The following is a 13,481-nucleotide window of genomic DNA, read 5'->3' on the forward strand; positions in this document are numbered from 1 at the left end:
TCCACTTCGAGTGCAGGGAGGTCAGAATCCAACAGCATCTGCAGTCCTTTTCAGTCTCTGAATCAGATTTTTGCTCAGGTCCCTCAATTTCAGCCAGAAAATACCTGAAATCACAGAAAAACACACAAACTCATAGTAAAGTCCAGAAAAGTGAATTTTAACTAAAAACTAATAAAAATATACTAAAAACTAACTAAATCCTACTAGAAACATACTAAAAACAATGCCAAAAAGCGTACAAATTATCTGCTCATCACTCGCGTATGGGCAAAGATTATGTCCCATTACGTCTTTCTGAGCACTCATAAGTCCTCCTTTACTGCAGACATGGCCGTTCTACTATGGTGCATCCTCACGGACCAGCCTCTAAACCTACCAAGACACATCTGGAATGCCATGGGACACGTACAAATAGTGGGCAACCTACCTTTTCCCGCCTTGGTCTTGGATCTTGTGTCAGCAGCCGGAGTCTCCTACAGAGCTGGGGACACCAAAGCCTTGCTTCCATAGGATGATCATTACATCCCTATCGGGAAATATCTCAGGCCACCATAAGCCACTACCACCCAGTCCGTAGAACAAGCTATAGACATTCCTCCTTCAACACCACAAGCACCTTCATCGAGTCAGCTGCTCCAGCAAATACTAGAGAGGTTGGACCGGTAAGAACAGAAAGTGAAGCTATGAGAGCGCCACAACCAACACCGATTCAAATACCTCAAGGAGCTACTCACAGGCAACCACAGAGCTGACAAAGATCCAGACACTTCGGACTCCACTTCCTTTACCAGCACGGGGAGCCATGACGGTCCCGACTGTGGAGATACTACTACCAGCACATCTTTGTTCCTGATAGATGGCACCGAAGACGATGCAAAGCCTTAGTTGTGGGGAGATCGGTCAGTACCTGACTTCCGGAGGTAATTTTTCTTTCCTAACACCAATTTTCTCTTTTCTTAGAATAGGATAGATTGCATAATAATAGGATTAATTGCATGCATGTTCTACTTGATTGAAAAGATAATAAGTTTCTTTTAAGACCCTATTTTTGAAAAATTTCACTAATTTGAATTAAAACCTTTATGTTAAATTTCTTTAAAGTTGTAATTGGAACATGGTTTCGGAGCTAGAGAACACACAACCCGTGAAACTTTGAGCCTAAATACATGGTTACATTATTTAGCCATAAATATTTTTTCTTGTGTGTTTACTTCTCTATAATTGCAATCTGAATTTTGTTTTATCCTATATATCCAATGTTAATGTGTTATATGCATGCATATGATTGAAGTCATTGTTTGTTAGCTCACTTATCCCAATTAAGCCTACCCTTTTAATCACCTTTGTTAGCCACTTTGAGCCGTTTTAATCCCATTTGTTCTAAATCTTACCACATTATTAGCCTTAAGCAGAAAAATAATTAAATATCCCAATTGAATCTTTGGTTAGCTTAAGATAGAAATTGTGTGTTAATTGAGTATGGAAAGATTATGGGAACAAAGGTTAATAAAGAAATGTGTCATGATAAAATAATGGGAATTTGGGTACCTACTAACGTGAAACCATAAAAGAAAGATTACAAATCTATGTGCATTTATAAGTGATGAGCGGATAATTTATACGCTTTTTGGCATTGTTTTTAGTATGTTTTTAGTATGATTTAGTTAGTTTTTAGTATATTTTTATTAGTTTTTAGTTAGAATTCACTTTTCTGGACTTTACTATGAGTTTGTGTGTTTTTCTGTGATTTCAGGTATTTTCTGGCTGAAATTGAGGGACCTGAGCAAAAATCTGATTCAGAGACTGAAAAGGACTGCAGATGCTGTTGGATTCTGACCTCCCTGCACTCGAAGTGGATTTTCTGGAGCTACAGAAGCCCAATTAGCGCGCTCTCAACGGCGTTGGAAAGTAGACATCCTGGGCTTTCCAGCAATGTATAATAGTCTATACTTTGCCCGAGATTTGATGACCTAAACCGGCGTTGCAAATCAGCCTCAGAATTTCCAGCGTTTAACGCTGGAACTGGCATAAAAATTGGAGTTAAACGCCCAAACTGGCATGAAAGCTGGCGTTTAACTCCAGAAAAGGTCTCTACACATGAAAGCTTCAATGCTCAGCCCAAGCACACACCAAGTGGGCCCGGAAGTGGATTTTTACGTCATTTACTCATTTCTGTAAAACCTTAGGTTACTAGTTCACTATTAATAGGATCTTTTGATATTGTATCTGTACCTCATGACACTTTACACGTTTCTTTGTGTACCTTCCACGGCATGAGTCTCTAAACCCCATGGTTGGGGGTGAGGAGCTCTGCTGTGTCTTGATGGATTAATGCAATTACTACTGTTTCTCATTCAATCATGCTTGCTTCCATTCTAAGATATTACTTGTTCTTAAACCGGATGAATATGACGATCTGTGACACTCATCATCATTCTCAACTATGAACGTGTGCCTGACAACCACCTCCGTTCTACCTTAGATTAAGTAGATATCTCTTGGATTCTTTAATCAGAATCTTCGTGGTATAAGCTAGAACTGATGGCGGCATTCAAGAGAATCCGGAAGGTCTAAACCTTGTCTGTGGTATTCTGAGTAGGATTCAATGATTGAATGACTGTGACGAGCTTCAAACTCCTGAAGGCGGGGCGTTAGTGACAGACGCAAAAGAATCACTGGATTCTATTCCGGCCTGATCGAGAACCGACAGATGGATAGTCGTGCCGTGACAGGGTGCGTTGAACATTTCCACTGAGAGGATGGGAGGTAGCCATTGACAACGGTGAAACCCTACATACAGCTTGCCATGGAAGGAGACTTGCGTGTTTGATGAAGAAGACAGTAGGAAAGCAGAGATTCAAAAGATGGAGCATCTCCAAAACCTCAACCTATTCTCCATTACTGCATAACAAGTACTTATTTCATGTTCTTTTGCTTTTCACAATCAACCCTGATAATTTCTGATATCCTGACTAAGATTTACAAGATAACCATAGCTTGCTTCAAGCCGACAATCTCCGTGGGATCGACCCTTACTCACGTAAGGTATTACTTGGACGACCCAGTGCACTTGCTGGTTAGTTGTGCGGGGTTGCAAAAGTGTGATTGCGATTTCGCCCACCAAGTTTTTGGCGCCGTTGCCGGGGATTGTTCGAGTTTGGACAACTGACGGCTTTCTTGTTGCTTAGATTAGGACTATTTTATTTTTGTTGGTTTAGAGTCTTTTATTTGAGTTTAGTTTTATATTTTAAGTTTGGTGTCTTCTTTGTGTTTTCCTTTAAGTTTTCGAAAATTTGTGTTTGATTTTCTAAAAATTTTAAGTTTGGTGTCTTTTGTGCTTTTATTCACTTAAAGATTTTTCAAAAATTTGTTCTCGGTGTTCATCTTGATCTTCAAAGTGTTCTTGGTGTTCATCTTGACATTCAAAGTTTTCTTGTTTGTTCTCTTTGTTTTGATCTAAAATTTCTAAGTTTAGTGTCGTTCTGTTGTTTTTCTCTTTCCTCATTAAAATTTAAAAATAAAAAAATATCCTTTCCTTGTTTTACTCATAATTTTCGAAATTTTGCATTAATTTAGTCAAAGATTTTCAAAATCATATCTTTTCAATCATTTTTATTTGCAATCATATCTTCTCAATCATATCTTTTTCAAAATAATTCTCAATCATATCTTTTTAATTGCTAATTCCAAAATCTTTTTAATTAACTAATTGATTCAGTTTTCAATTTGCTTTGATCTTATTTTCTGTTAATTTTCGAAATTTTATTTTATTCTCTATTTATTTTTATTTTATATTTTTTCGGTCACTTTAAAAAAAATCAAAAAATCAAAAAAAAAATAAATAATCTACTTGCAATCCATATCATTTCCCTTTCTCCATCATGGACCTAAGTGGAATTGAACAGTCCAGAAGGACTCTGGGATCATATGCTAACCCCATTACAGCTGCATATGGGAGTAGCATCTGTATACCTCCCATTAAAGCAAGCAGCTTTGAGCTAAATCCTCAACTCATTATCATAGTGCAGCAAAATTGCCAGTATTCCGGTCTTCCACAGGAAGAACCTACTGAGTTTCTGGCACAATTCTTACAACTTGCTGACACAGTGCGTGATAAATAGGTGGATCAGGATGTCTACAGACTATTACTGTTTCCATTTTCTGTAAAAGATCAAGCTAAGAGGTGGTTGAATAACCAACCTACAGCAAGCATAAAGACATGGAAACATTTATCAGACAAATTCCTGAATCACTTTTACCCTCCAAAAAGGATGACACAGCTAAGGCTGGACATCCAAGGCTTTAAACAAGAGGATAATGAATCCCTTTATAATGCCTGGGAGAGGTATAGAGGTATGCTAAGAAAATGCCCCTCTAAAATGTTTTCAGAGTGAGTACAGTTAGACATCTTCTACTATGGGCTTACAGAAAAAGCTCAGATGTCTCTAGACTACTCAGCTGGTGGATCTATGCATATGAGGAAGACGATTGAGGAGGCTCAAGAGCTTATAGATATTGTTGCTAGAAATCAACATTTGTACTCTAGCAATGAGTTCTCTACAAAAGAAGAAGTTATGGCAGTAGTCACTGATCCTAATCCTCAAGAACAGATGGTTGAGCTTAATCAGCAACTACACTTGATGACAAAACAGTTAGCAGAATTTAAAGAGATGCTCCAAGAAACTCAAATTGCTAACAAGAACATAGAATCACAGTTGAATCAGACAAAACAGCAGCTATCTAAACAGATAACAGAAGAATGCCAAGCAGTTCAACTGAGGAGTGGGAAGACATTGAATAACACTGCTCAAAGTAGCAAAAAGTCAATGAAGGAACAATTGACAGAGGATAACCAAACCACTGTCCAAAATCCCTCTGAGGACAGTAAGAGCCCGGAGAGGAGTACTTTTGGCGTTCAAACGCCAGAAAGGGGAGGAAAGCTGGCATTAAACGCCCATTCCTTGCCCAGTTCTGGCGTTCAAACGCCAGAAAAGGGAGAGAAGTTGGCGTTAAACGCCCAATCTTCACCCATGCCTGGCGTTCAGACGTCAAGGGAGGATCAGACACCTGAGAGTGCTAACAGTAATCCCTCTAAAAAGGCTTCTTCAACCACTTCTGTAAGGAATAAACCTGCAGCAACTAAGGTTGAAGAATATAAAGCCAAGATGCCTTATCCTCAGAAACTCCGCCAAGCGGAACAGGATAAGCAATTTGCCCGCTTTGCAGACTATCTAAGGACTCTTGAAATAAAGATTCCGTTTGTAGAGGCACTGGAGCAAATACCTTCTTATGCTAAGTTCATGAAAGAGATCTTAAGTCATAAGAAGGATTGGAGAGAAACTGAAAAAGTGTTTCTCACTGAAGAATGCAGTGCAGTCATTCTGAAAAGCTTACCAGAAAAGCTTCAAGATCCAAGGAGCTTTATGATACCATGCACATTAGAAGGTGCCTGCACCAAGACAGCCCTATGTGATCTTGGAGCAAGCATCAACCTAATACCTGCATCCACTATCAGAAAGCTTGGGTTGACTGAAGAAGTCAAACCAACCCAGATATGCCTCCAACTTGCTGATGGCTCCATTAAATATCCATCAGGCATAATTGAGGACATGATTGTCAAGGTTGGGCCATTTGTCTTTCCAACTGACTTTGTAGTGCTGGAAATGGAGGAGCACAAGAGTGCAACTCTCATTCTAGGAAAACCTTTCCTAGCAACTGGACGAACTCTCATTGATGTACAAAAAGGGGAAATAACCCTGAGAGTCAATGAGGATGAGTTCAAGTTGAATGTTGTCAAAGCTATGCAGCATCCAGACACATCAAATGACTGCATGAGCACTGATATTATTGACTCTTTGGTGGAGGAGGTCAATATGACTGAAAGTCTTGAATCAGAGCTAGAGGACATCTTTAAAGATGTTCAGCCTGATCTGGAGGAACTAAAGGAAATAAAAGAAATTCTAAAAATTCCTCAAGAAGAAGATAAGCCTCCTAAACCGGAGCTCAAGCCACTACCCCCATCCCTAAAATATGCATTTCTGGGAGAAGGTGACACTTTTCCAGTGATCATAAGCTCTGCTTTAAATCCACAGGAAGAGGAAGCACTAATTCAAGTGCTAAGGACACACAAGACAGCTCTTGGGTGGTCCATAAGTGATCTTAAGGGCATTAGCCTAGCAAGATGCATGCACAAGATCCTATTAGAGGATGATGCTAAGCCAGTGGTTCAACCACAAAGGCGGCTAAATCCAGCCATGAAGGAGGTGGTGCAGAAAGAGGTCACTAAGTTACTAGAGGCTGGGATTATTTATCCTATTTCTGATAGCCCCTGGGTGAGCCCTGTCCACGTTGTCCCTAAGAAGGGAGGCATAACAGTAGTTCATAATGAAAAGAATGAACTGGTTCCTACAAGAACAGTTACAGGGTGGCGCATGTGTATTGATTACAGAAGGCTCAATACAGTCACCAGAAAGGATCATTTTCCTTTACCATTCATAGACCAGATGCTAGAGAGGCTGGCAGGTCATGAATACTACTGCTTTTTGGACGGCTACTCAGGTTACAACCAAATTGCAGTAGATCCTCAGGACCAAGAGAAAACAGCATTTACATGTCCTTCTGGAGTATTTGCCTATAGAAGGATGCCTTTTGGTCTGTGCAATGCACCTGCAACCTTTCAGAGGTGCATGCTCTCTATCTTTTCAGATATGGTAGAGAAATTTCTGGAAGTCTTCATGGATGACTTTTCAGTATTTGGAGACTCATTCAGCTCCTGCCTTAACCATCTAGCACTTGTTCTGAAAAGATGCCAATAGACCAACCTAGTTTTAAACTGGGAAAAATGTCACTTCATGGTGACTGAAGGAATTGTCCTTGGGCATAAAATTTCGAACAAAGGAATAGAGGTGGATCAAGCTAAGGTGGAGGTAATTGAAAAATTACCACCACCTACCAATGTTAAGGCAATCAGAAGCTTTCTGGGGCATGCAGGATTCTACAGAAGGTTTATAAAGGATTTTTCAAAAATTTCCAAACCTCTGAGTAATCTGCTAGCTGCTGACATTCCATTTATCTTTGATAATGAGTGTCTGTAGGCGTTTGAGACTCTGAAAGCTAAGCTGGTCACAGTACCAGTCATCTCTGTACCAAACTGGACATTACCATTTGAACTAATGTGTGATGCCAGTGACCATGCCATTGGTGCAGTTTTGGGACAAAGGCATGGTAAGCTTCTGCACGTCATTTATTACGGCCACCGTATTCTAAATGATGCACAGAAGAACTACACAACCACGGAAAAGGAGTTACTTGCAGTGGTTTATGCCCTTGACAAGTTCAGATCTTATTTAGTAGGATCAAAAGTGATTGTGTACACTGACCATGCTGCTCTTAAATATCTACTCACAAAGCAGGATTCAAAACCCAGGCTCATAAGATGGGTGTTGCTTCTGCAGGAGTTTGATATAGAAATAAGAGACAGAAAAGGGACAGAGAATCAAGTAGCTGATCACCTGTCCCGGATAGAACCAGTAGCAGGAGCATCTCTCCTTCCTACTGAGATCTCTGAAGCCTTTCCGGATGAGCAATTATTTGCTATTCAGGAAGCTCCGTGGCTTACAGACAATGCAAACTATAAGACTCAAGGTTCTCCTTCTGTAACCATGGAGTGGAAGCAGGAAGAGCTTCTCTCAAAACAGAGTCAAATAGATCCTCCACAGTCAAACTCTAAGTTTGGTGTTGGGAGGTCACAACCAAACTCTAAGTTTGGTGTTGGATAGGTTCCAACATTGCTCTGAACATCTGTGAGGCTCCATGAGAGCCCACTGTCAAGATACTGACATTAAAGAAGCGCTTGTTGGGAGGCAACCCAATGTTACATTTATTATTTTCCTTTGTTATTTTATGTTTTCTATAGGTTGATGATCATGGGAAGTCACAAATTCAATTGAAAAAGCAGAAACAGAATGAAAAACAGAAAGAAAAATAGCACACCCTGGAGGAAAACCTTGCTGGCGTTTAAACGCCAGTAAGGGCAGTAATTGGGCGTTTAACGCCCAGTCTGGCACCATTCTGGGCGTTTAACGCCAGAAAAGGGCACCAGACTGGCGTTAAACGCCAGGAATGGGCACCAAGCTGGCGTTAAACGCCAGAAATGGGCACCAGCCCGGCGTTTAACGCCAGGATTGGTAGTAGGAGCATTTTTGCTCGCCACTTGGTGCAGGGATGAATTATCCTTGACACCTATGGATCTGTGGACCCCACAGGATCACCACCTACCCCACCACTCTCTCTCTTCTTTCTTATTTTGCTCGAGGACGAGCAAACCTTCTAAGTTTGGTGTGGTTAAAGCGTTGCTTTTTGTTTCTCCATAACCATCTATGGCACCTAAGGCCGGAGAAACCTCTAGAAAGAGGAAAGGGAAGGCAAAAGCTTCCACCCCGAGCCATGGGAGATGGAGAGATTCATCTCAAAGGGATGCACTTTCCTCCACAAAACTATTGGGAGCAAATCAACACCTCCCTAGGAGAATTGAGTTCCAACATGGGACAACTAAGGGTGGAGCACCAAGAACATTTCATCCTCCTCCATGAAATTAAAAGAAGATCATAGAATCATGAGAGAGGAGCAACAAAGGCAAGGAAGAGACATTGAGGAGCTCAAGCACTCCATAAGATCTTCAAGAGGAAGAACAAGCCGCCATCACTAAGGTGGACCCATTCTTTAATCTCCTTGTTCTTTATTTTCTATTTTTCGAATTTTTTTTTGCTTATGTTTATCTATTCTTGTGTCTTATTACATGATCATTAGTATCTTAGTGTCTATGCCTTAAAGCTATGAATGTCCTATGAATCCATCACCTCTCTTAAATGAAAAATGCTTTAATCACAAAAGAACAAGAAGTACAGGATTTCGAATTTATCTTTGAAACTAGTTGAATTAGTTTGATGTGGTGACAATACTTTTTGTTTTCTGAATGAATGCTTGAACAGTGCATATGTCTTTTGAATTTGTTGTTTTAAGAATGTTAAAATTGTTGGCTCTTGAAAGAATGATGGAGAAGGAGAACTGTTATTGAGGATCTAAAAAATCATCAGATTGATTCTTGAAGCAAGAAAAAGCAGTGAATACAAAAAAAAAAGAGAAAAAAAGAAAGAAATAAAGTTGTGAACCAAGGCAAAAAGGGTGTGCTTAAGAACCCTGGACACCTCTAATTGGGGACTCTAGCAAAGCTGGGTCACAATCTGAAAAGGTTCACCCAATTATGTGTCTGTGGCATGTATGTATCCAGTGGTAATACTGGAAGACAGAGTGCTTTGGGCCACAGCCAAGACTCATACACTAGCTATGTTCAAGAATCATTATACTTAACTAGGAGAATCAATAACACTATCTGAGTTCTGAGTTCCTAAAGATGCCAATCATTCTGAACTTCAAGGGATAAAGTGAGATGCCAAAACTGTTCGGAAGCAAAAAGCTACTGGTCCCGCTCATCTAATTGGAACTATGTTTCTTTGATATTTTGGAGTCTATAGTATATTCTCTTCTTTTTATTCTATTTTTATTTTCAGTTGCTTGGGAACAAGCAACAATTTAAGTTTGGTGTTGTGATGAGCGGATAATTTATACGCTTTTTGGCATTGTTTTTAGTATATTTTTAGTATGATTTAGTTAGTTTTTAGTATATTTTTATTAGTTTTTAGTTAGAATTCACTTTTCTGGACTTTACTATGAGTTTGTGTGTTTTTCTGTGATTTCAGGTATTTTCTGGCTGAAATTGAGGGACCTGAGCAAAAATCTGATTCAGATACTGAAAAGGACTGCAGATGCTGTTGGATTCTGACCTCCCTGCACTCGAAGTGGATTTTCTGGAGCTACAGAAGCCCAATTGGCGCGCTCTCAACGGCGTTGGAAAGTAGACATTCTGGGCTTTCCAGCAATGTATAATAGTTCATACTTTTCTCGAGATTTGATGGCCCAAACCGGCGTTGCAAATCAGCCTCAGAATTTCCAGCGTTTAACGCTGGAACTGGCATAAAAATTGGAGTTAAACGCCCAAACTGGCATGAAAGCTGGCGTTTAACTCCAGAAAAGGTCTCTACACATGAAAGCTTCAATGCTCAGCCCAAGCACACACCAAGTGGGCCCGGAAGTGGATTTTTACGTCATTTACTCATTTCTGTAAAACCTTAGGTTACTAGTTCACTATTAATAGGATCTTTTGATATTGTATCTGTACCTCATGACACTTTACACGTTTCTTTGTGTACCTTCCACGGCATGAGTCTCTAAACCCCATGGTTGGGGGTGAGGAGCTCTGCTGTGTCTTGATGGATTAATGCAATTACTACTGTTTCTCATTCAATCATGCTTGCTTCCATTCTAAGATATTACTTGTTCTTAAACCGGATGAATGTGATGATCCGTGACACTCATCATCATTCTCAACTATGAACGTGTGCCTGACAACCACCTCCGTTCTACCTTAGATTAAGTAGATATCTCTTGGATTCTTTAATCAGAATCTTCGTGGTATAAGCTAGAACTGATGGCGGCATTCAAGAGAATCCGGAAGGTCTAAACCTTGTCTGTGGTATTCTGAGTAGGATTCAATGATTGAATGACTGTGACGAGCTTCAAACTCCTGAAGGTGGGGCATTAGTGACAGACGCAAAAGAATCACTGGATTCTATTCTGGCCTGATCGAGAACCGACAGATGGATAGCCGTGCCGTGACAGGGTGCGTTGAACATTTCCACTGAGAGGATTGGAGGTAGCCATTGACAACGGTGAAACCCTACATACAGCTTGCCATGGAAGGAGACTTGCGTGTTTGATGAAGAAGACAGTAGGAAAGCAGAGATTCAGAAGATGGAGCATCTCCAAAACCTCAACCTATTCTCCATTACTGCATAACAAGTACTTATTTCATGTTCTTTTGCTTTTCACAATCAACCCTGATAATTTCTGATATCCTGACTAAGATTTACAAGATAACCATAGCTTGCTTCAAGCCGACAATCTCCGTGGGATCGACCTTTACTCACGTAAGGTATTACTTGGACGACCCAGTGCACTTGCTGGTTAGTTGTGCGGGGTTACAAAAGTGTGATTGCGATTTCGCCCACCAATAAGCTATATAAAATATATATATATATATATATATATATATATATATATATATATATATATATTTTAGTAAATAAGGGGACAAAATTACCCTAATGATAAGTTAAAGTTCAATAATAAATGCACATATGATAAAATTAAAATAAAGGTTGATGCATAAGTATGGAATGTGAAAAGGAAATTCTGGGTAGCTAGGTATGAAATTTGAAGTTATATAGAATATACATATATGATTAGGTGAAAGCTTGGGTTAATTAAAGATTCAATTTATAAGCTCACTTAGCCATATATACCTTTATCCTTACCTTAGCCCCATTACAACCTTGAAAAGACCTCATGATGTTTGCATTGATACATTAAATGTTGTTGATTGGTTAGGTGAAAAACAAAAAAAAAAATTGAAAGCATGACTAGAGAAGGATAGAGTGATTACCCTATATACTAGAGAGATTAGAGTGCACACACACCATCAGTGAGGGCTCACTGCTTGATTCCATGTCTCCTGCTCTCACGAGCTGTCTTCTTACAAATTTACCTGCTTTTATTGTGTGATTTGAACTAGTGGAATCTGCTCCATGTTTTGTCTTAGAGAACTTATTTATTTTTAATCTGATAGACAAAATCATATAGTTGCATTCATCTATGTAGGTTGCATTGCATTGCATGAGTCTTACATGTCCCTATTCATTCATATTTATCTCCTTCAACTAAGCATGAGGACATGCTAATGTTTAAGTGTGGAGAGGTTGATAAACCATTATTTTATGATTTATATTATGTTTAATTGTGTGGTTTTATCAAGTATTCACCCACTTATTCATATGATTTGCATGTATTTACAATTCCTTCCTGAAAATGTTCTATGGTTGAAAACTTGCTTCCTAAAGATCTTTTAATTGTATATTTTTAATCTCCTTTATACCATTCGATGCTGTGATCTGTGTGTTAAGTGTTTCAGACTTCATAGGGCAGGAATAGCTTAGAGAATGGAGAGGAAGCTTGCAAAAATGGAAGGAACATAAGAAATTGAGGAGATGACCAGCGAGAAGTAACGCGGGCGCATGGCTCACGCGACTGCGCAAAATGGAGAAATTCACAACGACGCAAACGCGTACCTGACACGAATGAGTGGATTGAAAGCTACACAAGTGACGCGAATGCGTGGACGACGCGCACGAGTGGCACAGAAAATGCTGAGTGATGCGAACGTGTGGATGACGCGGTCGCGTGACGTGCGTGATCTACAGAATTACCGAAGTCGCTGGCATAGATTCTGGGCCGCATTTTAATCCAGTTTTCAGCCCAGAAACGTAGATTAGAGCGAGGGAACATGCAGAGACAAGAGACAACATTCATTCAAGAGAATTCTTAGTTTTTAGATCTGATTTTACTCCCCCTCTAGGTTTTTTCTCTACACATTCATAGTTCTTAGGATTTTATTTTTATTGCTTTTTGGCTTGGGATATTGACAAGAGTTATTACCTCCGCAAGACTTCATCACTCTAGTTTGTTCTCTTTACTTGTTGCTTACTCTTTCATATCCTTAATTTGTTCAGAGTTACAATTGGATTATTTTTAGAATTTATTAAGACAAGAACCATTTTTATTTTTAATTGATCTTTTTTATTATTGTCTATCATGTCTTTCCTTATTCCTTATTTTTATTTTGTGAAAGTTACATCCATGATGAGCAAGTAGTTCTCTAACTTGATTGGGGGTTAATTGAAAGGAGACCCTTGAGTTGGAATACTCAAGAGTAACATTGTAATTGGGTTTATTGTTGGATGGCTCTCTAATCACTTACACTAATCCTTCCCAAGGAAGAGGATTAGAACTTGTGAATAGAAGTAGACTTCCAACTTACTTGACTTTCCTTTACCTAGTAAAGGATAACTAAGTAGAACAACCTTCAATTATCAATTGATCTTGGAAAAACTCCAACAAGGATAGAACTTCCGATTAATCTACTCCCGGTCAAGATTTTTATTTAAATTACATCAATTCTCTATTTTAATTTTCCGTTTATCAAAATCAAAACCATTTAGGAAAACCTCTGATTAATAAGATAGCACATCTTCCTACAACTCGTTGGGAGACGACCTGGGATTCATACTCCCAGTATTTTAATTCTAATTTTGTGACAACCCTTCTAAATTGCTAAGCGGATTTTTGTTGGTTAAGAACTGTACTTGCAATGTATCACTCATTTTAATTTCTTAATTTGCCAATTTTTGCCACGTCAAGCAACAAGATGAACCGTCAGTTGTCCAAACTCGAACAATCCCCGGCAACGGCACTAAAAACTTGGTGCACGAAATTGTGATAGACAATGGCGCCAACAACTTGGTCGCACA

Source organism: Arachis stenosperma, chromosome 4 (genome assembly GCF_014773155.1).
Source record: "Arachis stenosperma cultivar V10309 chromosome 4, arast.V10309.gnm1.PFL2, whole genome shotgun sequence".
NCBI lineage: Eukaryota > Viridiplantae > Streptophyta > Magnoliopsida > Fabales > Fabaceae > Arachis > Arachis stenosperma.